Here is a 5,000-nt window from a genome sequence, read left to right as displayed (position 1 = left end):
TTTGTTCAGCTATTTTATTGTGCTCAGGATAATGATCCACTAAATAATAGCTACTACATCTTTGTTTAAGGAAGTCGCATGATAACTATCGGTCAACACAGTGGTCTAGATTTTTTAAAAGTTTATCATACATATACATATCTTCTTCTTTTAACGGTAGGTTCATGTCTGAGCCGCCGTGGTCACAGCATCATACTTAATTGTAGTTTTCATTTTGTGATGCTCTTGGAGTGAGTACGTGGTAGGGTCCCAGAACACAAATACATAATATGCAAACCACAGTTATATACATACTATGCACCCCAAGTTTTTCTAGACACAACTAGAGTCCTGTAGCCTTCATAGCTCAGTGGCTAGAGCGCTGGTCTAGTAAACCAGAGGCCGGGAGTTCGATCCTCCCTGAAGGCACGGGAGTGGAAAGCTTTTCCGTCTGGAGTCTTTAGGGAAAACGTTCTCACTTTCTCACGCACTGAACGGATACACGGAAATACTTGAAGATTATATCAAAACAACTATATTTGGAAAGCTAACATAGTGATAAAGCACTTACCCATACACTTCCATGCCAAAAGAATATTCCTAGAATTTAAGCTCATTTGTGGGTTCTTTGTTAATATATGTTGCAAAAACATGCAGATGTAGTATATATTTCATGTCATAGTATCAGAATTTATTGGTCATTCATCTCACTTCCCTCCTGAAGTTAAAATGAAAGCAACAAAGGTATGTGAAAAAGAATGAATGCCATGTAGCACTATGGATAGGCTGAGAGTAGGTGGACTTTTGCCCGCCAGTTTACCTTCCCCTACAATGACTGAGTTTGACGGAGGGTCTTATCCAGTTATTGAGGGAATCAAAAGTAGTAAAGATACAGAACTGGACTAAAGCACAATCAAGTCTTGAACTGATGGAGTTTAGGTCTATTGTCAAAAGACTTTTGCTGTTGAAATCAATATAGTTCTCAGCAGTACACTCGCAAGCAACTGAAGCTGGTAGGTGAGATCAAACAGGGCTTTTAGTATATTAAATCCTTGTTTTAGTCATAATTCCCTATGACAGTGAAACGTGACCCAGGTTTACAGGAATCGAATTTAACCCATGTGAGCTGAAGCTGTGTTTGAGATTATAGTAAAACTCTTGAACTCAAAAAAGAAGGTAAAGAAGTGAGTGATTAAGAAGGTAAGGGCAGGTAGGTCATTATTATGATTACGTCTACTGCGCTGATACAGTTTATAGAAACATACTGTTGGGAAAGAGGAAAGGCAAAAGGGGAAAAGAGTGAACATGATGGTAAGGCACTTTTGGTATTTAAACCAAAACGGACATAACCACAGAGGTGAGATCTGAGAAGCATTTTGCTGTGTCCATCTGTCAATCTACAGATAATAGCCACTAATATGTTCTTCTAATGTGGTCACATAATTACTGTCAACATAGTGGTCAAATATACATACATACATACATACATATATATATATATATATATATATATATATATATATATATATATATATATAAATATATATATACACACACACACACACACACACACACACACACACACACACACACACACACACACACACACACACACACACACACACACACACACACACAAATATATATATATTCTTCTTCTTTTAACGGTAGGTTCATGTCTGAGCCGCCGTGGTCACAGCATGATACTTAATTGTAGTTTTCATGTTGTGATGCTCTTGGAGTGAGTACGTGGTAGGGTCCCCAGTTCCTTTCCACGGAGAGTGCCGGTGGTACCTTTTAGGTAATCATTCTCTCTATTTATCCGGCCTTGGGACCAGCACTTGACTTGGGCTGCCTTGGCCACCCAGTGGCTAGGTAGGCAATGAAGGTGAAGTTCCTTTGCCCAAGGGAACAACGCGGCGGTCGGTGACTCGAACCCCCGAATTCAGATTGCCGTTGTGACAGTCTTGAGTCCGATGCTCTAACCATTCGGCCACCGCGGTCTTGACGATCATGGGCTTCCATGATTGTTTCTTAGCAATTTAGAGCGGTGGTTTGCCATTGCCTTCCGCCCGGTGTTTTTATCGAGTCACCATCTCTATTTACCCGGCACTGACTTGAGCTGGCTTGGCCACCCAGTGGCTAGGCAGGCAATCGAGGTGAAGTTCCTTGCCCAAGGGAAACAACGCGTCGGCCGGTGACTTGAACCCTCGAACTCAGATTGCCGTCGTGACAGTCTTGAGTCCGACGCTCTAACCATTCGGCCACCCATAAGTGGTTCTTACAGCTGCTTGTTGTTGGTCATACAAGGCTTTTATTAATTGGATGATGTGTTTTGGAAACTTCATATCGCACATGTTATTCCAGAGGATATCGTGATCAACAGTATCAAAAGCTTTCACATAATCGATGAAACACAGGTATAGGTCTTTTTGATGTTCTCTGTTTTTCTCTATGATCAATTTTAAATTTAGAATCTGGTTTCTGGTACCTTTTCCAGGGCGAAAACCCGCTTGTTCATCTGCAATTTCCTCTCTTAACTTCAACTTCATTCTTTCAGCAATAATTTTCAACAAAATTTTGCTGCTGTGACTTATTAAGGCAATTGTCCTATTATTGTTGCATTGGAGTGCGTCACCTTTTTTAGGTATGGGAGTAAAGACTGATTTTACCCAGTCTTCTGGCCATTTTCTTTCATTCCATATTTTTGTACAGAGTTTGTAGAAGAAGTATTCAACACTTTCGCCAGCATTCTTAATTAGTTCTGCTGTTATTTCATCTATTCCGGGGCTCTTGTTATTCTTTACTTCTTTTATGGCTTTTATAACTTCGTCCAGCAGTGGCGGTGGTTCATCCTCGCTGTCATTGAGTCTAATTAATGTTGTTGTTAGATTTTTATTCTTTTTGTATAAGTTGGAACAATATTGATTCCATCTATCTTTGACTTCTTTTCCATCACATAAAACAAGTCCATCTTCAGTTTTGATAGTGTCCATTGTAGGTTTAAATTTTCGTGTGATGTTTCGTACTCCTTGGTAGAGTTCTTTAGTTGTCTTATTGATAGAACAGTTTTCAATTCTCTGGCAATGTTCATTTAAATATTTTTCCTTATCTTGTCGCAATAATCTTTGAATTTTTGTATTTTGTTTTTTGTAAATTACTTTTTCAACTGGATTATTGATACCTTTTTATTTTAGGCATCTTCTTGTTTCAATTTCACTTAGTGTTTTTTCAGATATCCAGGGGGAATTTGTCTTTTTCTTTTTGGCGATAGTTTCTTAAGCAGTGCTCAGCAAGAGTTCTTTTCCTTCTTCCCACAACTCATTTGGTGTTTTATCATCTTCACATTGATTGAGTATTTCAAATTTGTTTGACACTGCAATTCTGTAATTGTTATCAAGAGTTTTGTAGTCGAGCTTTAGAGGTGGTGTTGGACGCTCCATCTTTTTGAGTCTTATTTTAAAGTCGATAGTTAGTAGTTGGTGGTCACTGTTGCAGTCGGCACCAGGTCTTGTTTTGGAATTTTTTATGCAACTCTTCCATTTTTGGTTCAGCACAATGTAGTCAATTTGGTTGCGTGTTCTTTTGTCTGGTGAAAACCACGTGTACAAGTGTCTTGGGTGGTGTTGGAACAATGTATTGGCTATAACTAAATTATTTGTACTACAGAATTCAATAAAATCTTTACCTCTTTCATTTATATCTCCAAGGCCGAATTTTCCACAGGTGTAATTTTTAGATTATTTTTTCCTACTTTGGCGTTGAGGTCTCCCATGATTATTTTTACATCTCTGTTAGGGATTGTGTCTAAAGTATCTTGGAGAGAGTTATAAAAAAATTCCATTTCTTCATCACTTGCAATATTGGTTGGTGCGTAGCATTGTATAATACTAATATTATGAGGTTTTGCTTGTATTCTGACTTTTAAAATGCGATCATTTATTGGGCTGTACCCAATTAGTGCATTTGCAGTTTTTTTCGTGAGAATCATAGCAACTCCGTGACTATAATTTCCTTCTTCTTTTCCAGAAAAAAGAACTGTCTTGTTTTCTTTAGTTTTGAAACTTCCATTACTTTTCCAATTGGTCTCACTGATTCCTAGTATTTGAATGTTGTATCTATCCATTTCGTTACAGACAGTATGTAATTTACCCATCTCTTTCATTTTCCTTACGTTCCACGTTCCGATTTTTAATGTGTTTCTTAATTGGACCTGTTTTCTTTATCTTCTTTGTCTTCCAGATGCATGTTTAACATTGTCAGCCTGGTTGCCCACTAACTAACGCGCCCCTTGATAACCCACGCGACAGGCGATGTGGTATGAATTGTCGTTTCTGTATTTAATCATTGGTGTAGAGGTTTGTCAGGAGAAAATAAAAGTTGAGTGGAATCCCCCCGGCTCCTTCTCAACTCGCAGTCTCCAACTAATTAGGAGGAACTATCTCTGCCGCTTTTAAAACAGTTACACTGTAATACGCCAGACATATTATTTGGTGAAACCAGTAATCAGTAGAACTGAAGGTGTTTTCACCAGATATCCACTGCCCTGCTGCCGACAGTTTCACCGCAACCCTGGTATAGGGAGCTAATAGGGTGCTATCCTTGTTCAAGGGAACCCTAAGGTGCAGTTTATTGTCTTACCCAGGACAAATATATATATATATATATATATATATATATATATATATATATATATATATATATATATATATATATATTACATATGTGTACATAAAATGCATTTTTTTGTATTACAGAACATTAATACATAATGTGCATACTACAGTTATATACATAATATGCACGTCTAAGGGTCTTCTAGGCACTTCTAGTATCCTGTAGCCTTCATAGCTCAGTGGCTAGAGCGCTGGTCTAGTAAACCAGAGGCCGGGAGTTCGATCCTCCCTGAAGGCACGGGCTTGGAAAGCTTTTCCTCCTAGAAGCTTTCACAAAACTTTGGAATTACTTTCAGAAAGCTTCGAGTTGCCTTTAATGACTCTTTACTTCTACCGTGTCTCTTA

General features: G+C 38.3%; 2 non-coding genes across 2 annotated transcripts; both read left to right on the top strand.

Annotated features, from left to right (window-relative positions):
* Positions 1–335: 335 nt before the first annotated feature.
* Trnat-agu lies at positions 336–408 on the top strand. Its single transcript has one exon. It is a non-coding gene; the product is annotated as a tRNA-Thr (tRNA).
* A 4,412-nt stretch (positions 409–4,820) lies between these two features.
* Trnat-agu lies at positions 4,821–4,893 on the top strand. The gene has a single exon. It is a non-coding gene; the product is annotated as a tRNA-Thr (tRNA).
* Positions 4,894–5,000: the final 107 nt, after the last annotated feature.

The sequence above is a fragment of the Penaeus monodon genome, chromosome 17, assembly GCF_015228065.2.
Source record: "Penaeus monodon isolate SGIC_2016 chromosome 17, NSTDA_Pmon_1, whole genome shotgun sequence".
Lineage (NCBI taxonomy): Eukaryota > Metazoa > Arthropoda > Malacostraca > Decapoda > Penaeidae > Penaeus > Penaeus monodon.
The sequence above is the reverse complement of the archived record's forward strand: the minus strand, read 5'-3'. Positions and strand labels throughout refer to the sequence as shown.